Source organism: Pan paniscus, chromosome 6, assembly GCF_029289425.2.
Source record: "Pan paniscus chromosome 6, NHGRI_mPanPan1-v2.0_pri, whole genome shotgun sequence".
In the NCBI taxonomy this organism is placed as follows: domain Eukaryota; kingdom Metazoa; phylum Chordata; class Mammalia; order Primates; family Hominidae; genus Pan; species Pan paniscus.
Genome location: NC_073255.2, coordinates 17,564,395 through 17,592,131, shown reverse-complemented (window position 1 = coordinate 17,592,131; position 27,737 = coordinate 17,564,395). Strand labels below are relative to the sequence as shown.

At 39.2% G+C, this 27,737-nt stretch overlaps 1 non-coding gene across 1 annotated transcript; it reads left to right on the top strand.

Annotated features, from left to right (window-relative positions):
- Positions 1 to 23,696: 23,696 nt before the first annotated feature.
- Positions 23,697 to 23,828, top strand: LOC112440568 (small nucleolar RNA SNORA64/SNORA10 family). Its single transcript, XR_003028598.1, has one exon. It is a non-coding gene; the product is annotated as a small nucleolar RNA SNORA64/SNORA10 family (small nucleolar RNA).
- Positions 23,829 to 27,737: the final 3,909 nt, after the last annotated feature.

The following is a 27,737-nucleotide window of genomic DNA, read 5'->3' as shown; positions in this document are numbered from 1 at the left end:
TGGGCTCTTTTTATCTGAGGGTTCTGTAACCATGCATTCAACCAATAAGGATAGAAAATATTTGGAAAAATTTTAAAAACAAAAATACAACAATAAAAATAATACAAATTTAAAATACAGTATGACAACTATTTATATAGCATTTACCTTGTATTAGCAATCTAGAAATGATTGAAATTATACAGGAGGATGTGCACAGGTTATATGCAAATACTATACCATTTTATATAAGGGACTCAAGCACCTGCAGATTTTGGTATCCATGGGTGTCAGGAATAGAGGAGAGGTACTATAACCACTACCCAAAGGATACCAAGGAACCACTGTAGTTTAAAGACATTAAAAGCCATCGAAGGCTAGGCATGGTGGCTCACGCCTGTAATCCCACCACTTCGGGTGGCCCAACTGGGTGGATCTCCTGAGGTCAGGAGTTCGAGACCAGCCTGACGAATATGGCAAAACCCCATCTCCACTAAAAATACAAGAATTAGCTATGCGTAGTGGCGCATGCCTGTAATCTAAGCTACTCGGGAGGCTGAGGCAGAAGAATGACTTGAACCCAGGAGGCGGAGGTTGCAGTGAACCGAGATCGCGTCACTGCACTCCAGCCTGCGCGATGGAGACTCTGCTTAAAAAAAAAAAAAAAAAAAAGGCCGGGCGCGGTGGTGCACGGCTGTAATTCCAGCACTTTGGGAGGCCGAGGCAGGTGGATCACGAGGTCAGGAGTTCGAGACCAGCCCGACCAACATAGTGAAACCCTGTTTCTACTAAAAATACAAAATTAGCTGGGCATGGTGGCGCATGCCTGTAATCCCAGTTACTCGGGAGGCTGAGGCAGGAGAATCACTTGAACCTGGGAGACGGAAGTTGCAGTAAGCCGAGATCATGCCATCGCACTCCAGCCTGGGCAACAAGAGCAAAACTCTATCTCAAAAAAAAAAAAAAAAAAAAAAAAGCCATTGTAGGGTTTTTAAGAAAAGTATGATGATTTGATTTGCATATTTAAGGATCACTATCACTGAGTGGCTGATGGGCAGAAGGGGAGTAGCAGTGGTTCATAAAAATTTATTGTGAGCTTCTTGTGTGTCCCATACATTACAAAGAGATTTACATTAATTACCTATGTAACTCATCTTAAAATCCTTTGAGATAGATACTATTTTATCCCAACCTCATAGAAGAAGAAACTAAGGTTAAACAAGTTTTGACAAACAGATATTTTAAAACCTAAAAGTCAGACTCAGAGCCCATACTTAATTACCATTAAGAAGATGAATTAGAAGCCTATTACAGAAATTCTGGCTGAGAAAACTGTGGCTTACACTAGAGGGTATGTAGTGGGGTTGGAAAGAAGTGGAAAGATTCAAGAGATATTACACGCATTCTGGTGCTAGAGCAGAGGGAGGGAAGAGGAAGAAGATGGCTGTCCCTAGGTTTGAGCATTTGGGTAGAAGCTGCTTCGTTTAAGAAATACTTAGCAGAGAAGTATACAAATTGTACGTTTGAACACTTTGCCTGAGAAACTTCCAGAGGAAAATGCCAAAGAGGCTGTTGGCTATATGGGTTGGGAATACAACAGTGCAGTCTGGGACACAGACATAAATTTAAAAATCTTCAGCAAATGCATAGTGTTTGAAGATACAGGAGAGGAAGAAATTTCTACGGCCACAATTTTCAAATGTAGTGTGTCGAAGACTCACTTAAAGAACTTGTTAAAAATGCACATCTATGATCTCATCTCCCTCAAATACTAAGTATTCTTACTCTGCATGTTTCCAGGAAAAGGAAGGCAAGCAATTCTTATGCAGTTGGTTAGTTAATCTTTGAACAAATGAGGTAAAGAGAGAATGAGATAAAAAGAGGCAGTAGGACAGGGCCTGATGAACTCTAAAAAGATAAGTATATGAAAAATACTCAGCAAAATATATAGAAAAAAGAGCAGCCAGAATGATAGGAAGAACAGAGATGAGAATTGTGTCAAGAAATTTAAGCCAAGAGAGTGTATTTATAGGAGGAAGTTGGCAATAGTGTCAAATGCTGACATCTTAGCAGCATTTCTGAGCCAACTCTCTTCCTGGCCGAGGATCCCAAAAAGAACATGATACACCCACAGTTACGGGGGAGATCCAACTACATCATACTAGGCACTAATTTTTATGTTGTATACATTTTATTTTACTTAAAACTTATATAGACTTATGTTTACTTACACTTGTAATATAGCTGTTATTATCTGTATTATTTATAGATAAAAATGAGGTTTACTGAGATTATATTTCTGGGCTGATATTAGTAAATGGTAGACTCATAATTCAAGCCCAGATCTGTCTGATTCCAGTGGCAATGCTCTTCTCAGCTATTGAGTATCACATTGCCTTTTACTATTGTGTCAGAGCACGTACAAGATGTTGAGGAAACATAAAGGAGGAACACATTACTCAGAAAGGTGGATACAGAAGTGTCAGGGAAGGTTGCACATCAACTGAGCCTTGAATGAGAAGAAATTGGCCAATCATACGAGAGTGGGAAGGGGTTCCAGTAAAGCAGTATGAGCAGGCAGTGCTGGAAAGAGAGAGCATCAACTTCAGGGAACTTCTGAAGCACAGGCTTCATGTAAGGGAGATAGGAGATCTGAGGGGGAATAAGTGAAGGTAGGAACTTTATCTTAAAGAGGAATCATCTAAGTATTTCGAACATGGGACTGTCTAGGGCGGATTTGTATAGAAAATTTATGGCAACAGTGTGAAGGATGAATTTGAGGAAAAGGAGGAGAGTAATCGCAGGCAGACCAAGTGAGAGCCTGGTCAGTGATTGAAAATAGAAAAAAAGACCAGGCGCGGTGGCTCACACCTGTAATCCCAGCACTTTGGGAGGCCAAGGCAGGTGTATCACCTGAGGTCAGGAGTTTGAGAACAACCTGGCCAACATGGCAAAACCCTGTCCCTACTAAAAATACAAAAATTAGCCAGGCATGGTGGTAAGCGCCTGTAATTCCAGCTACTTGAGGGGCTGAGGCAGGAGAATCCCTTGTACCCCATAGGTGGAGGTTGCAGTGAGCCGAGATCACACCACTGTACTCTAGCCTGGATGACAGAGCAAGACTCTATCTCAAAAAAAAAAAAAAAAAAGAGAGAGAGAGAGAAAGAGAAAAAGGAGGCATGTCAGAGAGATGGGAAAGACACAAAGTAAAAAGAACTGGGTGGCTTGGATCAAGGGTGAGAGGGTGGTGACAGAGAGAGAGCCATATGGCATGAATACCAATTTTCTGACTTGGGCAATGGGATAGCTGGTAGGAAATGAATGGGAGGAAAGCTGATATGGAAACAAACACTGAGAGTTAAGTTTTGGAGTTTGAATTGCCTGCAGAACTTCCAGGAGGACACATTGTAAACGTGGCTGGGTACATGGGTCTGGAACTTAAGAAGAAGTTAAGGCCTGAAATCAGAGTATGTAAGCAACATTGATCCCCAAACTCATCTGACCACTAAACTCTTTGTCTAAAATGAAAAAGTTGTAGGAAAAGTTTATAATTCTCTCCTACTGGGAAAATTTGGAAGCTTTATCAGTGTCTCTTTTCTTCCCCATTTTTTTCAATAGTCACTGGAAAAAACAAGGAAGAAGGCAGAGCAGGAGCTCCTACCTGAATCTTCTCCATAGTCTATTATTTTACCAGAGATTTTTATCCATTTGCTTGAAAACAGGTGGGAATACCATTCAGAAGGATAGATTTTATGTAGTTAATACAAAAAATATTTTATGATTCTTCCTGTTTTTTTATTCCCTACTTTTCATATGTTTGTGAATCTCATTGCCAATGACTTGGTTTTTTTCTCAAGTTGTTTTTTTCTTTTTTTGAGATAGAGTCTAGCTCTGTCACCCAGGCTGGAGTGCAATGGCGCGATCTCAGTTCACTGGGACCTCCGCCTCCCGGGTTCAAGCCATTCTCCTGCTTAGCCTCCTGAGTAGCTGGGACTACAGGCCCATGCCGCCACGCCCAGGCTAATTTTTTGTACTAATTTTAGTAGAGATGGGGTTTCACCGTGTTTAGTAGAGACGGGGTTTCACTGTGTTGAGGGGTGTTGAGGACTACCGTGTTGCCCAGGCTGGTCTTGAACTCCTGAGCTCAGGCAATCCACCCACCTCAGCCTCCCGAAGTGTTAGGATTACAGGCGTGAGCCACCACGCCTGGCCATGTTCTCAGTTTTGATGTATAATTTGGATTAAAGAGAGAAAAGGGAAGAAATTATGATTGTGCCATATTTTGTATTGTGATGTTTTGAATAATCAAAACAATTTAGCTGTCATGTGAAGAATTCTGTCATCAAACAGGCAAAAATCAACCCACAAAGAATGATAAAGGCAATGTTTATTCTGTGAAGCAACAGGCTGCTAAAATATTGCTTTCATTTCTCTCTAACGGCAGCAATCCTACAGAAAAAAATATCACATCATTTATTCTTGGTGTGATGTAAGTTTTTTTTAGGGTCTTGCGGCGGGGGGGGGAGGCGGTAACGTTGCACAATTTTTTAAAGTAATACTTTTAAAAGGGAATTTCCATAACAACCCTGTAATTATTAAGTGGAAATGGCTTCACTGCTAGACAGGAAGGCCTATCCCAGCCAAAAAAAAAAAAAACCTCAGTAGATTTCCGTTTGAAAATTACTCTTGAGAAACTAAAGTAGTAAAAATAAGTAAATATTATTCTAGTTCACGCAGCTAGAGGCTTCTCCCCCTCATTTTTTAGCACGAATGCCACTTTCTTTTAGAAAGATAGATTGTACAAACCAGCTCTCCTTCTGTGATGCGCTTAGTATGGATGAAGATACAAAGGAAAGGTGAATCTTTATCATCCTTCAAACTTTCATTGAATTGTCAAAATTAGGAGCATTTGCTCTTTTTTTTTCTCTCACTAGATTTCTTCTGTTTTGGGGAATTCCTATAATTGTGCTCTCCCCCCCCCCACCCCCACCACCCACAGTGACTCAGGATCATATTATAAAGGTTACAGTTAAGACAATTTTAACAGACTCGGGTTGAATTTGAGGGTACTTAGTCATCATAGCTTCTAGTACATTTGATTACTCCCTAAAAGGCCTACTTGGCAAGTGCACGTTGTCTAAACTCGGCTGGCACATTCAGGGAAAAAATAAAGTAAAATAAAACCTGCTGGACTGATCTCAAAGAAAGGTCTCATATCAAGGAGGGATGGTAACTCACATAGGCCAAGTTATCTCTTAATCAGTAAGAAAAAGACAAATGATAGAGCAGAAAAAGAAGTCTTTGGACTACAGTCATGACTGATAAAAGCATGATCTTTCCTTTCTGATTCTTTACATGAATGTGCAAGTCAAGGGCGTCAGGAATATAAAAACTCCTGAAAATTTGGCAAGGCTGTGTAGTAAACATTACTGGGAAGACTGCGCAACCCATGCATCACCAACTGCCTTCTCTGAAAATTGCCCCACCCATAGCCATGCCTGAGACCTGATCATAGAACATGATTATTATCCTATTCTGCCTGTGGAGGATCAGGATTTATAGCTGACATGGCCTGATCCACAGTGACTTTTCCAGGCCAGGGGCTGGAATTGGGATCCAGCCCTGGCCACCAGCACTAGGAAAGTAATACACAGCAGAAAAGCTAGTCTGTAGAGAGAGAAGAGAAGAGATATGGAGAGGTACAGAAACAGAAGACTATGAAATGGCTTGAACAACAGGGTAAATAGTGGTTTAATTAGATGGACAAGGCTAGGATAGTTAAAAGTCCTTTTCCATACATGTGACAACCATTTTAATTAAACATACAAAGGGAGATGTGGATTAGACATCTGAAACCAGCGGAGATGTCAGGATGGAAGACAGAAATTTTAGACTCATCAGCATAGAGATCGTTTTTAAATTCATGGGGTTGGATGAGGTCAGCAATGAATAGAAAATGGATAGAGAACAGAGACCGAAGCAAATCCAAAATGCTGTAGCATTTGGCAATTGAGTAAAGAAGTAAAAATTAGCAAAGGAGAACAAGCAGGAACAGCAAGAGAGGTAGAAAGGAAATCAGGTGAGTGTGATATCACAGAAGCCGAGAGAGTAGTGTTTCTAGAAGGAGTGATCAAATCAGCTCAATCTTACAAAAACAATTAAGATAAAAATATTAACACTTCTTGGAACTATTTGTATTTAGTTTTTCTTATCAAATGAATGTTATTTATATTGATTTTGACTGATATTAAGGTTTCATATCTAAAATAAAAATATAAGTCAAAAACTTTTTAAATGCCTCAGACAGACCCAATTGGCTTTAGTTAAGAAAAAAATTGGTTCAAGCCAGGTGCACTGGCTCATGCCTGTAATCCCAGAACTTTGGGAGACCAAGACAGGTGGATCGCTTGAGCCCAAGAGTTTGAGACCAGCTTGGGCAAAATAGCCAAACCCCATTTCTACAAAAATATAAAAATTAGCTGGATGTGGTGACTTGCACCTGTAGTTCCAGCTACTTGGGAGGCTGAGGTGGGAAGATGGGTTGTGCCTGGGAGGTGGAGGTTGCAGTGAACCGAGATTGTGCAACTGCACACTCCAGCCTAGGCAACAGAGAGAGATGCTGTCTCAAAAAAAAAAAAAAAAAAAAAAGAAGGAAGGAAGGAAGAAAAAAGGAAAAGAGGGATAGAGGGAGGGAGGAAGGGAGGGAGGGAAGGGAGAAAAAGAAAAAAGCGGCTGGGCAAATGGTTCATTCCTGTAATCCCAGCATTTTGGGAGGCCAAGGCAGGAGGATTGCTTGAGGCCAGGACTTTGAGACCAGCCTGGGCAATACAAACATCCTGTCTTATGCCTAGTGGATGTGTCTGTGTGGACGTGCACACACATTGGCTGATGACACCCCCTTCCTGTTTTACAAACAGGCTCTACAAACAGACAAAATATATTTACAAAAAAGATACATGCATCTATACACACACATATATTAGCTGTCTATATACAGCTGTCTCTACAAACAGACAAAATATATTTACAATAAAGATACATCCATCTATACACACACATATATTAGCTGGGTAGCCAGGTGTGGTGGTGCGTGCTTATAGATCTAGTTACTTGGAAGGCTGAGGCAGGAGGATCACTTGAGCCCCAGAGTGTGAGTTTTCAGTGAGCTATGATTGTACCATGGCACTCCAGCCTGGGTGACAAAGCGAGACCCCGTATCAAAAAGAAAAAGAAGAAAACAAACAAACGAAAGGGTAGGAGCAGGTTGTTTTACAACAGTTTTTTGTAATAACTAAAATTGGTAGGTGTAGATTAGTCTAGGTGTGAGATTCTAAAAAGAAATGTCATCATGAATGTTTTCTGAGAGTCACTTTGAAGAAGAGTTAGGATATTGTTTGATGGATGATAATGAATGTCCATTCCAGGGAGGGGGTCTGAATGCAAAAAGGAAGACTTAAAAGAGGTCTGCACAGCTGGAGCAAAAATGATCCCCAAATAATTTTATGAAACACCGTTGCAAAGCAATAAAAGAGGCAATGGTGATTGTGCCAAGCATATGTGGGAGAGAGCTTGTTGGGCCAGTGGAGAGAGGTGCTTACTTGTCCGGTAATATTTATCAGCACTTCCCCTACACCATCTAAATAAAAACAACGTGCTTCCTAAGTCAGCACTTCAAAGCAAGTCTTCTGGCCCCCTAGTTTGACCAGACTGGCCTCCAAGCCCTACTTTATGCTAAGGCTGCTGTAATTAATGGGCCACGTTTCTTAGCAGGTGCAATCTTGAGCTCTGGAGACTACCAGATCTTGCTAGAAGCTCTGTTCTCCCCATTATTAACAGTGTGGCCATGTCTAGAGATTTAACAGCTCTAAGCCTCTCTTCCCTCATTAGTGAAAAGAGGATTACAGAAGTGACTTCATAAAGTGATGCTGAGAATAAAATGAGAAAATGAGCATAGCATTTAGTATAGGGCATGTAATCACCATTCAGTAAAAGGCAGTTATTTATAGTTATTTGAATTCAAAATGTAATAATTATGTAAGATGCATTTGAGCCTGTAACAAGGTTTGAGGAGAACAGGAATACAATTAAAATCTCATGAAGATGATTGCTCCCAGGCTGGAAGGCAGGGGACTTAGGCTGCCAACTGAAGCTCAGTGTCCAAATTCAGCCGTCCTTCCGCTACACCACTTCTTTCCTACAGCTGCCTGTGCACCAATGGTCGTTTACTGACCGTATATATGTGTGTGTGTGTGTGTGTGTGTATGCGTGCTATACATGGATGTGTGGGGTTTGTTTTGTTTTTTTAAAAAAAGAAAGAGTAGGTAGGTGTATGTGCCCCTGTGGTCCCAGCTACTTGGGAGGCTGAGGCAAGGGGATGGTTTGGAGACCGGAGTTTGAGCCAGCCTGGGCAACATAGTGAGGCCCTGTGTCTAAAATAAATAAATGAAACATAAAAAATAAATGAATAGATTTTTTTCTAAATCAAAAAGCATTATTGCATTTTTTTCTCACTGTCATTGAAATTTTTTTTTGGTAATAAATGGATTTCTGAGCCTGTTTTAAATGACAGGGTCTGTTGTTCAAAGCCCCACTAGCACGGTAAGCCATTAAACTAGCAGTTGTGAAGCTGCATTATAACACAGGGACAGTCACTCAGCTCAACACTTTACATCACAATAGGCAAGCCTCTGTGAGGCAGCTTTGAAATCCCAGAACTGTGGTCAAACTACGGACCTCCTGGAAGGACAAAGTGTTCTGTTTGTGTAGCACAAGGGTGTGGCTTTTGTAGCTAGTAAAATAATCTGAACACAAAGGCCTCCAGATCCTGCAGAGCACTCTGCAGTGAACTGACTCAGCGGAAAGCGGTGGGAAAGGAAGCTGGTTCTTAGATTTCAGAACCCTCCAAAGCTACACCCACCTCGCTTAGTTCTGACCCTGTGAAACAGGAAGGGGGTTTCATCAGCCAATGTGTGTGCACGCCCACGCAGACATATCCACTAGGCAGAAGACAGGATGAGAAACGCGGTGGGAAGGAACTCTAGTGGAGCCCAGTGCCGTCTCTTTGCAGCCTCTTGCCAAACTCCTGCTTTTTCTTCCTTTCACTGATGCAAAACCTAGTTGCTCTCATGGATTGAGGGAGGGAGGCCCTCTTATGATGTGGAGCCACTTTTAGCAACTGCTCTGAAAGAGGCTGCAAAATCAAACATCCCCAGTTAGCATTGGGTGGATTGCTGAATATTGTGAAATAATCATAGAAGCTTTGATTGTCGATGTCCACTGGAGATCTGTGTGCTGGGAGCAAAATATTGGTATGTTACACATTTCATGTACGCAAATTAATTGGACAGTTAAAATCTATCAAAGGCGTCAATGGTAGGCTTTTTTTGTTTCTATTCACACACACCCCCCACTGCCACCACCAATTTAGGCTTCATCTCAATAAACAGAATACATGTTTAGAAACTTATATAATTTAAAACCCTCTGATCCCTGAAAATTAAGAAAAAGGGGTCTGAATTTTTCGTAATCAGTCCATATTGAATAGATTCCCCTCATAATTGCTCAATTTTAATTTCATCAGATCATTTTGCCTAAAGACCATTTAGCCACCATCACCCAAAGATGTGTAAACTTCTTGTGAAAAAGACTATACATATCAATGATCTGTGGAACTTAAATTCCAAGGAAACACATATTCAGAAAAAAAAAATCATTCACTAGGATAAACCAGAAACACTATATTGATTTACCTTTCCTGAAACTACTAAAAAGTCCAGTAACTTAAGAACACATTTTTAAAATTTAATTCATTAAATTACATATAATACATTTCCAAAAAAGTTCAAAATATGCATGGACAGTTAGCAGAAGCTTTATTGTGAGATTTTTGCCAAAAAAAATTTATAAAGTTAACCCCAAAGCAACCTAATATGTTGATAGTCTCCTGCAAATTAAAATTCAATACATTATTGAATATTTTTATTATAGTTTTGAAAACAAAAGGTTAAAATACCTATAATTGGTAAAACATATGACTTCCCTTCCCTTCACCAAGATTACTAAATGTAATAGAGTGGGTTTTGTGTATGTGTGTTTGTGTGTGTGGTTTTTGTTGGACAGCGATTTATTTCAAAGCTTTTCTTTGTATAACTAGATTACATGACTCCTTTTCTAAATGTTCTGAAGGGCACAATTGGGAGCAGTAAAAGATAAACTGCACTGTCTATAATTATGTGATAATAGAACTCCAAGAAAGGTGAAGTTTCTTACAAAATATATGGAAGTTAGAGAATATTTCTATCTACAATGTACTGTCCTTGAGAATGAACATTTGTCTTTGGAAGATGTGTATTCACCCAAACAGTGTGTACTGAATATGTAGTATACACTAGGCAGTGCTTTAGGTTCTAGGAATACAGTGGGGAACAAGGCAGAAAACTTTCCTACTCTCTTGGACCCCATAGCCCAGTGAAGGAAGACAAACATTAAACACATAAACAACTAGGTAAACAAGAAAATATCAAGTCATGGTAAGTGCAAGGAGAAAATTACAACAGAATGTAATTTTACTTAGCAAATAAAAATACAGGAGACTGATTTATATGTGTGTGTGTGTGGATGTGGAAGGATGGATGGATGGATAGATAAGAGAGTTCAGGAGAGAGAGAGAGACACATCAGGACACACTACCCCAAAATATGGCACCTTGGCATATTGAATATTTTAAGCTGAAGGAATTTGAGAAAATAGCATAAGCAGGAAGGTCTCTGTGAAGTTCCGCCTCCCTCCTCCCCTGAAGCAGATCATAAAACCTAGGAAGCATGTTCTGACCTCCCCTTGAAGCAGTGCATAAGATCCTTATGTGAGAGGTGCTTCCCTATTCCTGGAGGAAAGGAATATCCTTATCTCCAAGGACACAGAGTCACAGAGAGTAATCTGAACGAATAAGCCTTGACAAGTTTCTCCCAGCTCATTACATGTGGCTCATATCCCCTTTGTCCTATCATATTTCTCCATGACTTTCCACTCTTCATCAAACCTACTATGGAAAAACACTCAAGTTTAAAACTGTTTATTGAGTTTTCATTTCCTTCTGAAGGTTCCCATGTCACGGAAAACTGATATTAAATAAATGTGTATGCTTTTTGCTTGTTAGTCTTTCGTTTGATACAGGGGTCTCGAGCACTGAACCTAAAATAAGTAGAGTAAAACTATTTTTTCTCCCCTACAATACACACACACTCTTAATGCTGCTAGGACCATGGTTCCCAATCATGATACCGTGAACCCACAGGAGTGTTACACTGTTTTTAAATTTTTAGGGGAACAAAGAAATATCAGTCAGACACTACACAAACTGCTACTACTAAATTTGGGCCTAACTACTTAATAAACGAATGAGGTATTCCTATTTTCCTAGAGTCACCATGAAAAAATTACCAGATATTAAGGGTGGAATGAACTAGGAACATTTGAGAATCTTTGTGCTAGGAACATCTTTAATGGCTATGTGTGTACATAAGAATGGCTTTGTTGCATTGTTTTAAAATTAAATTGAAACCATATTAAAAAGAAATACTTTCAATCTGTTTTTCTTTCTTGAAAACAAATTTTACAAACTTACTCTAAGCAAATCCTCAACTAGATTTTCATATTTCAGTTTAGCATTTATATTTACTGCCATTGTGACTTGGAACATATCATATTACTTTTATGCCTCAAATTTTTATATTTTAAAAGACCTATACTTATTATGATTGCAGATATTGTAACTTAAAATATAATGATTTTAGATATTTGTTGGCAGAAATACAGAATATGTTATGTTTCTTGATCTTTGTGTTACAAAAGTTTAAATGAATAAACTAATGTACAAACAACTTATAATTTTATTTCTGCCATGTAATATTTATACCAGTAAAGTTTAGCAAATGATAAACAAAATTTCAATAAGCTTATGAAGTTGCTGAATTTCAAAATGAAAGTCTATTGTCATTTCATTTCACCTGCTGGGAGACAGACACACTAGGTTTTCCAAGGAAGCTAAGAACATACTGGAAGATTACTGTGAAAAATTTAAAAGAAAAGGTACCAACTCCATGTCCTCTGTCAGACTTTATAGTTTTAACTATACATTACCAAACATTTAAGAGTCAACAGAATTCAATTACTTGCCAAATCCTTATACAATGTCATTAGCTAATAAATCTGAGGACAAAGGTCTCCCTAACCACGTTACAGGATGTTCCTCCAGTGGTTTCGATAGTTTGCTAATTATCTACATTACACAAGAGTCATGAGCATTACAGAGGCAAGTCCAGCCTGCTATGCTTTATTACTGCTATAATTACTGCTGTCGTTTTCTCAAGTACTTTCAGTAAATGCTTGTCAAATGACAACTTTAGCTGGAAAATTAATCATTATTTTAAAATCAATTGTTATTGTGAGCCTTAATATTTCTATCACTAAATGCAAAATAATACTTATTACCTTTTTTCCTGAGACTCTGTGTAATAAGGGTAGTATTATAATTTGCTGAATTTTATGCTTGATAGTATCGTTGTGAAAATATTTTTCTTACTAATAACAATCCAGAACGGAAACACTCAGAAGAGTATTTTCCTTTAACAACTTTGAAAACAAATTTTCAAAAATTTTTATCTACTCACACGACATTTACCTTTTTTATCAGTTGTGAGTGAAACCAACAGGAATAAAATGAAGGCCTTAAAAGAATGAACAGGCCGGGTGCGGTGGCTCACGCCTGTAATCCCAGCACTTTGGGAAGCCGAGACGGGCAGATCACGAGGTCAGGAGATTGAGACCATCCTGGCTAACACGGTGAAACCCCATCTCTACTAAAAAATATACAAAAAAATTAGCCGGGCGTGGCGGCGGGTGCCTGTAGTCCCAGCTACTCCGGAGGCTGAGGCGGGAGAATGGCGTGAACCCGGGAGGCGGAGCTTGCAGTGAGCCGAGATCGCGCCACTGCACTCCAGCCTGGGTGACACAGCGAGACTCTGTCTCAAAAAAAAAAAAAAAAAAAAAAAAAGAATGAACAAGGTGATTGTGCTTGACTTGGTGACTCTCTGGTTTTAAAAGTAGCAGTGAAGAAACCATCTAGATTCAAAGTAAGTAATGATGAGTAATTCTACCTACACTAAGATAGGAGTCCAAGATATTGACTGAGGCAGAATTTCTAGATACATAGAAACGAGCAGAAACCTAGAGGCAAAGGGACTGCCAAGCTGAAGTCGTTCATGTGGCTACTCAAACATTTTGAGTTTACATGAATTGCCTATGAACTCTGTGAACTTCTAAGCCATAAGAAAAGTGTCGGCTGGGCCCGGTGGCTGACGTCTGTAATCCCAGCACTGTGGGAGGCCGAGGCAGGTGGATCACCTGCGGTCAGGAGTTCTAGACCAGCCTGGCCAACATGGCAAAAACCAGCCTCTACTAAAAATACAAAAATTAGCTGGGCGTGGTGGCTGTAATCCCAGCTACTTGGAAGGCTGAGGCAGGAGAATTGCTTGAACCCGGGAGGCAGAGGTTGCAGTGAGCCAGGATCATACCACGGTACTCCAGCCTGGGCGACAAGAGCGAAACTCTGTCTCAAAAAAAAAAAAAAAAAAAAAAAAAAGAAAAGTGTCACTGTGCTGTGTCCAAGATATAATCATAATGAGCCCTTCATGCAAACTGCATCCTGTTACAACCAGCTTTCAATAGGCCTGAAATGCTTGTCAAGATGTGACCCATTATCCATGTCCCATATCAAATATACACAGATGATTTCAGTAGTAATACTACTACTTAAAGAAGTATTTTTATATTATAAAATATATAATTGGGGTAGTGGTATGTTCTAATATTTAAATAACTGTCCATTTCTATAAGGCATAGAGAAATGTAGCTTTAGTGGATTTTGTATTACATGACTATTCCCTTTTTTATCATCTCAAAGCATATTTTTTCTTTCTAAATTGATTTTCTTTGAAAATTGAACATATCAAGTTTTAGAAGGCCAGTACTGAGAAGGCATAATGGCTTCCTGAGCTAGAATCTGAGACTCAGTTATTACAACAGAGAATCTATTTATCTCTTTGATGATTTCGGGCAGAAAACAGGTTGAGAATCAGTAGTCTGGATTTATTTATTCTATTTGCACAATGTAATATTGAACCAATTTCTCCAAGTGCCTAACTTCCTTTCTTGGAAGTTATGGAGCAATAACTTTTAATTGGAGAGTGATAAAACCAACCCACATTCCACATTGTTGAGATGCTTAACTAATAAGCATGTTTTAAAGGCACTTACACAATGGAGAGCCCTTTAACCAAAAAAATAAAAATTGATTTGCCTATTAAGTCCATTAACTGTACATAATGACACAATTTATTTGCACAAGAATTTTAGAATATTGGCAGTATTGGGTAATATAAAAAGATTTTGAATAGTGGCTTTAAAAGCCACCAAAAAATACAGTACTAAAAAAATTATATGGTATAAATATAATAAAATTCCGTTCCATTGCAAAGTCAGAGGTTATATGCAAAATATGCGAAAGGCTCCCAACCTGAGGGCTGGAAAAAAACAGGGCACCAGGCCTATAAGGAATAGTTGTGTTTCCTGTTGCTCAGTAACTGTCCTGACCATGAAGAGAGATTTCACTGTGTCTAATTTTCTCTGGTCCTCTATAGGATGACTAAAGCAGAAGAAAAGAGTTAAGAAAAAGCCAGAATTCAGAAGACCAACTAGAAATTAACCTTTAGCATGTGGATCATTACTCTTAATGAAGAGAAATCATTCTGCTGCTTATGCAAAATCTATTGGTCTCTTCTGTGTTATAGTGTAGCTCAGTTTCTTCCTGAAACTCTTTGTATTCCTCTACGATAACTCTTCTACTATTATAGGAATTATTAATATTTTTAACCTGTCTGCTTGTTTTATCATATCTGAACTCTGCAGACTTTGTCTCATTCACCTTTGTATGCCTAATGCTTGTTAATGTGTGAATATATAAAGACAAAATATTAGGATGTATTTTCAAGATTTTTTTTTTTTTCTGACAGAGTCTTGCTGTGTTGCCAAGGCTGGAGTGCAGTGGCACGATTTCGGCTCACAGCAGCCTCTGCCTCCTGGGTTCAAGCAGTTCTCGTGGCTTACCCTCCTGAATAGCTGAGATTACAGGCGTGTGCCAACATGCCCGGCTAATTTTTGTATTTTTAGTAGAGAAAGGGTTTTACCATGTTGGCCAGGCTGGTCTTGAGCTTCTGACCTCAAGTGATCCACCCGCCTTGGCCTCCCAAAGTGCTAGGATTATAGGCGTGAGCCACCACGCCCGGCCTATTTTCATGATCTTAAAAAACTAAGAATAAACTCGATTCCCAGAACCTTACTTCTATACATATAAAACATGCAAAAATCTATCTTTAAATTTTAATTTAGATTTCAAAATGTGTTATTCTCTTTCTTTCTTCCTCCTCTTTCATTCTACCCTTTACTTTGTCCTTTACTTACTATTCGTTGAAAAAGCAATTAGGTAGGAAGTCAGTCTAGCAAGCTTGGTAGATTAACTACATATGGGGGGATTGAGCAATTAATACAGTAAGATAATGGAAGCCGTCATCATCTTACTGTCAGAGAAGGAATATATGAATATGACAAGGAAGAAAACTATAATAAAGTCTGTGGTGACAGGAAATAGGAATTGGAGGTGTTGGTGTGTACTCATAAATAAGTATATGTGTGTATATAAATATATAGGTAAGTAGATACACATACACACACATGCACACATACAAATATGTGAGGGAGAGAAAAAGAGAGAAGGAAATAGAGCAATAGCAATATGCATGTATAGAAATTATTTTTCCACTGAGGAAGGCCTAGAAGGAAATAGAGCAATAGCAATATGCATGTATAGAAATTATTTTTCCACTGAGGAAGGCCTAGAAGGAGCAGTATCCTTTTAGCATATCAAGTACTCAGATCTTGATTTCTAAATGCCACTCTACTGAAAGAAACAGGGCTTCTTGGAGGAATGGCTGATCTCAGGACTGGGACAAGGAAAGAACAAATGAACATAAATCATCTGATTGTGCCAGGAAGTAATGAAGTACTGAAAGAATAATGAGAACATGTCAAAAGTACACAGAAGCCAACCTGGAAAAGGGCTTACTCCTACTGGTCAAATCTATTTTTATTTATTTATTTTTATTTTTATTTTTTTTGAGCATCAAAAGAAATGATGATAGTACTGAATTATAGTACATTGAATAAAATAGGAATTCATGAGTCCTCTATGATAAAGATAAATAAATGGGGAGTTTAATACTAAATAATGTAGAAGGAGTGAAAGCATTAGAAAATCAACATTTTTCAACCAATATAGCAATAATCAGGCAAGACATAGCAATGAATGCTAAAACTAATGGGTAAAAGTAGGTGGAGGAACAGAATTTTACAGTCTCAAAATTTCTCCCTACAAAGTAATTACTCATTCCAAAATGTATAAAAACATTGTACCTTTACAATAGAGAAGCCTCACAGAAGCCATCTTATTTAAACGATCAAAGTTAACATCACTAGTAATGGGAAACATTGACACCATGTGCCACATAATAGGATGCAAGGAAAGTAGCAAAGCATCACTTCTGTGAAATTTTGTGAAAAAAATGCATTACCTGAAAATAATTACGAGGAAACATTAGATAAACCCAAATTCAGGGACAGTTTCCAAAACAACTGACTTATAATTTTCAAATATGACATGGCCATGAAAGGAAGGAGGAAGAAACTGTTCCAATATGAGACAACCAGATACCATACCAATTCTGGACTACATCCCTTTACCATAAAGGACATTATTAAAACAACTGGCCAACCCTGGATGAGGTCTCTGCATGAAGGGTATACATACCTTTTTTTGTATGATTCTTTCAACTTTTCTTCAATTTTCAAATTGTTCCAAAATTGAAAGTGGAAAAAAAAAATGTTTAAAGTGCTAGTCCTTGACTCTGACTTGGATGATTAAATATCCTAACAGTCAATTTCATATAAAAAATAACTTGATACATTTGTATAACCAAGTTCAAACATTGTGAACACACAGTAAGTGGTGACTCACAAAATGCCTCACCAGTGAATTACCAGTAACATTAGCAGTAGTACTTAACATTCATGTAGCACCCGCATTGTTGTACATAATACAGCAAAGTAATGGCTCCCTCAAGCAGCTGCTTTTCTAAGAAACAAAAGCTAGTGTGTGTGTGTGTGTGTGTGTGTGTGTGTGTGTGTGTGTGTGTATCCAAATACAATGTTTTCAAAGAAATGTAGACCATGGGTCAGATGTCACAAAGACAGTTGACTCAGACTATTCCTCTCCCTTTTATTTCAGGTTTAAGGAGGCACAAATCCAGGTGTTCCCACATTACCAAATTACTACTCTGTAGTTTGAAAGGAATGACAATGACATCCTGTTTGTGGTCATGGCTAATTTAGTATACACTGCACCTGTAAAACTCCAGGCCATCAACATTTCAGGAAGGCTATGTAATCAAAGTGGTGACACTTACTACTGAGAATTATTGGTGACTTCCAGAGTACAGCACAAGCCCTCTCTCCGCCTGACTTTCAATTACAACAGAGGGTCAGAAGAGTCCAATAAAGGCAGAACCTGAAGATGTCTGTGGCTGCCTGCTGCTCCTCCTGCAAATCAGAGCTCCCTGAACATTCCTCTGTGTAGCCAAGAGGCAAAATTTTAGCTCTGCCTCCTGAAAAATCCCTTTGATCCTCCCACATTTACTTACAACAAAATCCACCCTTCCCTCTTCCAACAGAGTTTTAACATTTGCTTATCCATTTCTATCAATTATTACGCAGACCACAGACTGCCATATACAGAATTGGTATAGATACGAAAAATATCATATGCAGAGTGAGCGTTAGCTCAAACTTCTGAAGAATTACTGAAAATGACATTACTTGACAGAATGTCAGAAATTTCATATGTGTTCTGTACAAACCTCAGACAAAATTTTATTGGTAATCTAATAATAAGAATAATATTGGATGATTACTAAGGGTAGGGCAAGATTCTAACTACTTAACATGTATTGATTCTTGTAATCCTCATGACAACTCTAAAGGGGTATATTATTGTTATCCATTTAATAGTTGAGAATAGCATGGCTCAGAGAGGCTAAATAACCTGTCCAAAGTTATATAGCTGATAAATGGCAAAACCAGCATTTTTACCCAAGCAGCCTGGTTCCAGAACCCAAGTCTTAATAATATCACACTTTCTCTCTCTTCGAGAGCTCTTCACATGTCATCCCATCACACTTTTAGTCTAACTTTTTCTGTTCTATCCATCGGATCTGAAATCACAGCATTTCAAATTTAAGAAATTAAAAATAATCATTCCGAGATACATAGGTGATTCATTATATTCCAAAATATGTTAGCTAGATAAAAATGATATCAAGAAGGCTGGGCACAGTGACTCATGCCTGTAATCCCAGCATGTTGGGAGGCCGAGGTGGGAAGATTGCTTAAGTCCAGGAGCTTGAGACTAACCTGGACAACAGTGAGACTCTCGTCTCTACAAAAAATACAAAATTAGCCAGGCACGGTGGTGTGGGCCTGTAGTCCCAGCTACTCAGGAAGCTGAGGCAGAAGGATCACTTGAGCCCAGGAGGTCAAGGCTGCAGTGAGTGGTGATCATGCCAATGCACTCCAGCCTGGGTGACACAGCAAGACCCTGTCTCAAAACAAAACAAAACAAAACAAAATTAAAAAATTTTTAAAAATCACCTGCAAATCATATCAAGAATTTAAAGTATACCTGAAATGGAACTTGACAATTTAATCTGATAAGTATAAATGGCAGATACTGAGGCTTAGATTAATGGGAAGAATATCAATAGCAATTTTATTCAAAACAAAAAACCCACCAAAGGCTCTGCTTCTCCTCACTCCCAATCCATGTCCATGCTTGTACGGATACATGTATCTTAGTCTCTGGAGAAATCACTGCTTGAAATACTCAATGTTTCTAAAAACACTCAGAAATGATAACTATTGTAGTACCTAGTAAAGATTAAATTAAAGACTCTGTATACAACCACTATGGAAAACAGTTTGGATGTTCCCCAAACTAAAAATAGAACTACCATATGATCTAGCAATCCCACTGCTAGGGATATCAGCATATTGAAGGAAATCAGTATATCGAAGGCATATCTGCACTCCCATGTTTGTTGCTGCACTGTTTACAAGAGCAAAAATTTGGAAGCAATCTAAGGGTACATCAACAGATAAATGGATAAAGAAAATGTGTACATATACAAAATGGAGTACTAGTCAGCTATAAAAAAGAATGAGATTGGCCGGGTGTAGTGGTTCACACCTGTAATCCCAGCACTTTGGGAGGCCGAGGTGGGCAGATCACCTGAGGTCAGGAGTTCGAGACCAGTATGACCAAGATAGTGAAACCCTGTCTCTACTAAAAATACAAAAATTAGCCAGGCATGGTGACGGGTGCCTGTAATCCCAGCTACTTGGGAGGCTGAGGCAGGAGAATTGCTTGTACCCAAGAGGCGGAGGTTGCAGTGAGCCAAAATTGTGCCATTGCACTCCAGCCTGGGTGACAATAGTGGAAAAAAAAAAAGAGAGAGATTTTTGTCATTTGCAACAACATGGATGGAATTGGAAGTCATGTTAAATGAAATAAGTCAGACACAGAAAGACAAACTTCATATGTCTGCACTTATTTGTGGGAGCTAAAAATCAAAACAATTGAACCCGTGGAGCTAGAGAGTAGAAGGATGGTTACCAAAGGATGAGAAGGGTAGTGGAGGGGTGGAGAGGAACTGGAGATGGTTAATGGGTACAAAATAAAAATAGATACAAAGAATGAATAAGACTAGTATTTGATAGCACAACAGGGTCACTATAGTAAATAATAACTTAATTGTACATTTTAAAATAGCTAAAAGAGTATAATTGGATTGTTTGTAACACAGGGGATAAATGCTTAAGGGTATAGATATCCTATTTTCCATGATGTGATTATAATGCACTACATGCCTGTATCAGGGCATCTCACGTACTCCCATTAGTATATACACCTACTATGTACCCACAACAGTTTTTTAAAAAAAGAATCTGAAGTTTGGAAAAAAAGTCTCTGATCTTTTAAAAATATATATTGATCAATGAATAAGGAATTACGAAGCACTAAATTATACCTTATACCCTCTTTTAAAAATAATATGATTACATATATGAAATCAATGTAAATGTTTATGTATAAATAGAAAGTATACATATTCTAGAATTTCATATTCTAGAATAGTATAAATAATGATACAGGCTAGTGTCAAATGTCTCTGAAAAGATAGTTGGAAACAAAACTGAAATGAATGTAGTAGCTAGGGATCAGCTGTGCTTTACTTCATGTTCTTTGTTTGGAAAGAAATTAGTTCTTTCTGGAACCTTGGTCTATATTGAGTCATGCTGGGGCTTTTCTTGGCTCAAGGCTTCACTCTTTATTATTATCTGTTAGCAACCGCATCTGGAAAGATTGCCTTTTTTTCACCCCTAACATGGTAGCTTTTCGTAGTTTCCTCATGCGTTACAGATCTATTATAGAAGAATCATGGAACTAATATACAGGTGAAAGAAAGAATATGCACTTTCTCATGCGGTTTTGGCTAAATATCTCTATAGTCTTATTTACCCATATCCAGGACTTTTTTTTTTTTTTTTTTTTTTTTTTTTTTGGAGACAGTGTCTTGTTGTATGGCCCAGGCTGGGGTGCAGTGGCACAATGGTACAACCTTGGCCCATTGTAACCTCCGCCTCCAGGACTCAAGCAATTCTCCTGCCTCAGCCTCCCAGCTAATTTTTATATTTTTAGTAGAGATGGAGTTTCGCCATGTTGGCCAGGCTGGTCTGAAACTCCTGACCCCAGGTGACCCACTCGCCTCAGCCTCCCAAATTGCTGGGATTACAGGCGTGTGCCACCACGCCCAGCCCAGGACTTTTTATTTATGGGATTTTAAATCCCTGAATCTCTAATTGAAAAAAAGAAAATACAACAAACAAACAAACAAAAAAAAAAAACTCAGATGTTCACAGAGAAGGGTTTCCTCCTGGATGGCCTCATTCCCAGTATGGTTTCTGCCATTCTGAAAGCACCAGTCACTTGGTTCGAAAACTCTTTACTCAACTTCAGCTCAAGCAACTTTGACATCAATGAGCACAAATGATAAAAGTTTTAACTTTTTATTATTACTTAAATTTTAAGTATTTTTTTAGCAGCAAAAGAATATAAATGCTGCTTCATTTAAAGAAAATATAATTTGAATGCATATCTACAATATGAAATAATTGATATAAGTTCCAAAATTAAAGAGATCTAGATTCAACAGGTAGCTCTGCCTTAACTGTGTAACTTTCAGCAAGTTAATTAATGACCTTAAGTTGATTTGCTTTTCTGTGTGACTAATAGTGCTACTTTAAAAATCCCATCGCTTTTTCTTTTTTGAGACAGACTCTCTCAGTTGCCCAAGCTGGTGGTAGTGGCATAATCTTAGCTCACTGCAACCTTTGCCTCACCCATTCAAGCAAATCTCATGCCTCAGCCACCCAAATACCTGAAATTACAGGTGTGTGCCACCACAGCCAGCTAATTTTTGTATTTTTAGTAGAGATGGGGTTTCTCCATGTTGCCCAGGCTGCTCTCGAACTCCTGACTTCAAGTGATCCACCTGCCTTGTCCTCCTAAAATGCTGGGATTACAAGCATGAGTCACCACACCTGGCCTTCATAGCTATTTTTAATTTGCAAATCCAGACATAAAAGAAATCAAATCTCTGGATAAAGAATCTAACATCGATATGTTAGATGGCTTTCAGGAGACCAAGAAAGTGAGATAAAAACAATAATCCGGCTGGGTGTGGTGGCTCATGCCTGTAATCCCAGCACTTTGGGAGGCCAAGACAGGCTGATCACAAGGTCAGGAATTCAAGACCAGCCTAACCAACATGGTGAAACCCCGCCTCTACTAAAAATACAAAAATTAGCCGAGCGTGGTGGTGCACACCTGTAATCCCAGCTACTCAGGAGGCTGAGGCAGGAGAATTGCTGGAACCTGGGAGGCGGAGGTTGCAGTGAGCTGAGATCATGCCACTGCCCTTCAGGCTGGGTGACAGAGCGAGACTCAGTCTCAAAAACAAAAAACAAAAAAACAATAATCCAAGTTAGTGACTTAGATAGAGTTTAGACCAGGATGATAACAACAGAAATGTAGGTAAAAGAAAGCTTTGGGGACATTTTAAGGAAAGATATGATGAAACAACTAATTAAGTTCATTTTAAAATGGAAATCAGGTTATGTCAATTCTTTACTTAAAACTTTTTAGTATCTTCCTACTGTTTTTAGAATAAAATTTATTTTTTACTGTTTCAGAATAATCTTCCAGCTGAGAGAACTGGAAAAACTAGACAATTTTTGTTTTTTAACTGTTTGAAGGCATCAGAGAGCTACAAAGAAAGTGAAAATGTGGGGGAAAGATCAGAAATAAATCAAACCCAGAGAGGTGATCTAACCCAACCCTTGCTGCCAGTAACAAAAGTAAAATCTCTCTGGGGAAAGATAACACCCTACTGAGCCTCAAATCATAACTAAAATCCTACTGAGCCTCAAATCATAACTAAAATTTTTATTTACAATGTTTGGCAGTCAATCAGATAAAAAGAAGAAATGTAAAAGGGCAAAAGTTGATTAAAATAAGAGAGAGACCCATAGATACCTAGATGTTGATGTTATCTGACAGGTGCTTCAAGCCATGTATTCAAGAAGCTCTACAAAGCTCTAACAAAAGAGTACAAAGAAAACCATCCCTAGACACATAGTCCCACTGCAAAAGCTAAAAACATAGAAAAATCTTATAAGCAACCAGAGAATAAACGACATACTACCTTCACAAGAGCAAAAATTAGACCAACAGCTGACCTCCCAACAAAAACAATGGAAACAAGAAGAAAATAGAATGACATGTGTGATATTATGAGATATATATAAATAGATTTTATAATATCTATATATATGGGCTTTTGTCCATAGTTCCTGGCTTATAACTCCCATATCCCTTGTTACAGTCTTTAGTTATAATGTTGGGGCACTTAAAACCTCAGATAACAGGCCTCAGAAAACAGAATCTCTCTTACCTCCTGCCTCCTTTCATCTGCTCCTCCTCTTCCAAAGTCAGAAATCTTCCCTGCCTTTCTGTCTTAGAGCTGGCCATAAAGAAATTCTCTGACTTATGTGATTGTAGGTCATAAGACACCCATTTCAGAAGAGGTCCTGCCCCATTCCCTGGAGGAAAGAATGCAGCAGAGAGAGGACAAAAAGAATCTGAACAGATAGACCTTGCTGGGTTTTCCCACTCAGCCTATTGCTATTAGATCATACGTTTTGTGTCTAATCACATTTCTACACAGCTGTCGATTTTGCCTATCCAATGAAGCCTCCATAAAAGACACAAGAAGACTGGGTTTCAAGAGCTTCTGGATAGCTGAACACATTGGAGGCTCCTGGAGGCTGGTGGTCAGGGAGGGCATGGACACCCTGAACCTCTTCCCCTATACCTTGCCCTGTGAATTTCTTCACCTACATCCTTTGTAACATCCTTTGTAATAAACCAGTAAATAACTCTCTCAGCTATGTATAGTTACACCTGGCTTCACTTGTGTGACTTTTGCAATGGGAAGAGAGAGAGAAGGTCCCCTTGGTATCTCAGCTCGGCCTTATGGTGGCCTCTTTCCTTGAAGGGTGCAACAAAAGCAGGAGGAAAAAAAAAAAGCAAGGAAATAAACTTATAAACATATATTCAGTTTCCCTGAATTCTGCGAGCCACTCTAGCAAATTAATCAAACCCAAAGAGAGGGTGTGGAAACTCCACATTGAAGCTGGCAGGTCAGAAGTTCCACAGGCCCAGACTTGTGACTGATGAGGGTCAGGGGTGGTCTTGGGCACTGAGCCCTCAACCTGTGTTTTTTTTTTCTTTTTGAGACAGAGTTTCACTCTTGTCGCCCAGGCTGGGGTGCCATGGTGCATCTCGGCTCACGGCAACCTCTGCCTCCCATGTTCAGGCAATTCTCCTGCCTCGGCCTCCTAAGAAGCTGGGACTATAGCCGCCTGCCACCGTGCCCAGCTAATTTTTGTATTTTTAGTAGAGATGGGGTTTCACCACATTGGCCAGGCTGGTCTTGAACCCTTGACCTCAGGTGATCCACCTGCCTCAGCCTCCCAAAGTCTTGGGATTACAGGTGTGAGCCACCGCACCTGGCTTCAACCTGTGGTCTTATGTGCAGGAAAATAGTGTGAGAATTGACTTGAATTGGAGGACACCTAGGTGGTTTGTGCTGCAGAACTGATGGCTTGCTTGCTTGCTGGTGAGGAGAAATCCCCACACATTTTGTCACAGAAATCTTCTGTCTGTGATTATTGTTGTTGAGAGGATAGCTCACTTTCTCAAAAATACTTTGAATTTTTTTCCCCACTCTCCTGACATACTTTGGCAGATTTTTTTAAGAAAATATATTAGAAAAATTTTTGGAGATTCGGAGCAAATTGAAAAACTCACAGATGAACTGCATCACCTAGAAAAGCAAAAAACTTTTAAAAAGGTGTGTCATGAATGCATAAAATATATGTAGACATAGTCTATTTTCTTATTTACCATCCTAAAATATACACATCTTTTATAAAAAGTTAAAATTTACCAAAACTTTCCCTCACACATTTACAGACCATACATGACACCACTTGCTGTTGACAGAAATGTAAACAAAAATAAAGATGCCGTATTCAATCATAATTGCATAAAATTCACTGTAGTACACATCTTACTACTGTAACAATTTCGTAGCCACCTGCTGTGGCTATTGCAGTGAGCTCAAGTGTTGTGAGTATCCACTTAAAATGTTGTGTCATGCTCACACCTGTAATCCCAGCACTCTGGGAGGCTGAGGTGGGTAGAGGCCAACAAGGGGGAATCCCATCTCTAGCAAAAAATGCAAAAATTAGCCGGGCATGGTGACGCACTCCTGGAATCCCAGCTACACGGGAGGCGGAGGCATGAGAATCACCTGAAACTGGGAGGCGGAGGTTGCAGTGAGCCGAGACTGTACCACTACACTCCAGCCTGGGTGACAGTAAGACTCTGGCTCAAAAAAAAAAAAAAAAAAAAAAAGTCATGTCACGCTAATCATTACCGTGTGAGCAGTTGTCTCTCCAGTCAATTGCGTATTGCAGTAAAAAGTGATCCCTCACGGTTCTCACTTGTTTTTCACCATGTCTACTGCAATACCCTAAACCTTGAATAAGAAACATGGGAATCATATGAAGTGCCCCAAGTGGTGCTGGAAGAGCGCTCAAAAAGCAGAGAAAAGTTATGACATTAAAAGGAAAAGTTGAAAATCTGGATATACACCATAGATTGAGGTCTGAAGCTGTATTTCAGGCAGACTATTCATCTTGTAAACAGATGACATAACCTTACAGTATCAATCAATACAGTACAGTACTTATGTCATCTATTTTCTCTTCCTTATGATTTTCTCAATACCATTTTCTTTTCTCTAGCTTACTTTATTGTACGAATACAGCATATAATACAAATAACATACAAATTATGTGTTAATTTTCTCTTTGTTATCAGTAAGACTTCTGGCCAATGGTAGGCTATTAGTGGTTACATTTTAAGGTAGTGGGCGAGGCACGGTGGCTCACGCCTGTAATCCCAGCACTTTGGGAGTCCGAGGTAGGTGGATCACAAGGTCAGGAGTTCGAGATCAGTCTGGCCAACATGGTGAAACCTCGTCTCTACTAAAAATGCAAGAATTAGCTGGGCATGGTGGTGCCTGCCTGTAGTCTCAGCTACTCAGGAGGCTGAGGCAGGAGAATTGCTTGAACCCGGGAGGAGGAGGTTGCAGTGAGCTGAGATCACACCACTGTACTCTAGCCTGGGCGACAGAGCGAGACTCCATCTCAAAAAAAAAAAAAAAAAAAAAAAAATTAAGGGAGTCAAAAGGTACACACAGATTTTCAACTGTGTAGGGGTCAGTGCTCCTAATGCCCTCCTTGTTCAAGAATCAACTGTACTAAAAGAAAATGAATGCCAACCTTGAAATTCTGTACACAGTGAAAATATCACTTAAAAGTAAAACTAAATAAATCTTTTCAGAAACCAAAAAGGAAAGAATCTGTATTTAGAATCTGTACTGAGAAAATACTAAAGTAAGTTCTTCAGACAGAAGAAAAATGAACACAGATCCCAAAATTAAAGTTTTGCTAGATTTTAATTCTAATGAACCTCTAGAGATTAAAGAAAAAAAATTAGTACAGAAAGGATAAATATGCAAAAAGTAATAATAGTCATGTCTCGAGGATCTTAAATGTGTTGAGCTAAAAATTCAAAAACAAAAGTCAGTGGGGTACAGTGGCTCATGCCTGTAATCCCAGCACTTTGGGAGGCCAACGCGGGCAGATCATGAGGCCAGGGGTTTGAGACCAGCCTGGCCAACATGGTGAAATCCCGTCTTTACTAAAAATACAAAAATTAGCCAGGTGTGGGCCGAGCACGGTAGCTCACGCCTGTTATCCCAGCAATTTGGGAGGCTGAGGCGGGCAGATCACGATGTCAGGAGATCGAGACCATCCTGGCTAACACGATGAAACCCCGTCTCTACTAAAAAAAATACAACAACAACAACAACAACAAAATTATCCAGGTGTGGTGGCACGTGCCTGTAGTCCCAGCTACTCAGGAGGCTGAGGCAGGAGAATCACTTGAACCCTGGAGGTGGAGGCTGCAGTGAGCCTAGACTGTGTCATTGCACTCCAGCCTAGGCTACAGTGCAAGACTCTGTCTCAAAAACAAAACAAAACAAAACAAAACAAAAAAACCCATATATCACAGGGGGAAGCAAGTGGGGAGGGTGGTAAATACAGTTTTAAAAAGTTTTATGTGTTTATATTGTCCAAAAAGTAGAAGTGGTAAATGTACTAATTTACATTAAGCTTTACTCAGCTAAGGATGTATGCTGCAGGCCAGGTGCAGTGGCTCATGCCTGTAATCTCAGCTCTTTGGGAGGCTGAGGCAGGTGGATCACGAGGTCAGGAGACCAGCCTGGCCAACATAGTGAAACCTCGTCTCTACTAAAAATACAGAATTAGCCAGGCGTGGTGGTGGGTGCCTGTAATCCCTGCTACTTGGGAGGCTGAGGCAGGAGAATCGCTCGAACCCGGGAGGCAGAGGTTGCAGTGAGCCGAGATCATGCCACTGCACTCCAGCCCGGGGTGACAGTGCGAGACTCCAAAAAAAAAAAAAAGATGTATGCTGCAACTATGGAATAACAAAAAGAATAGTAAAAGAATGTATAACAATGGGGGGGTGAGAAGAAAAAAGACTTAATCTAAAAGAAAGGACATAAAAATAAACAGTCAAATGGAAAAATGTGGTAGATTTAAACAAAATATCAGTAATTTGTAATTAAATATATAAAGACCAAGTAAAAGCAAACTATCATTAAAAATACAATTGTCAGACAGGTAAATGCTCTATTCTGATTTTGCAACTTCATATCCTGCCATTCTGTCGATTGCTCACCAGTTCTAAGCATACTTAGTCTACTCGGTTCAGTGATTTTCCAACTCAGGGCCCTTGCACATAAAGTTCCCTCTGCCTG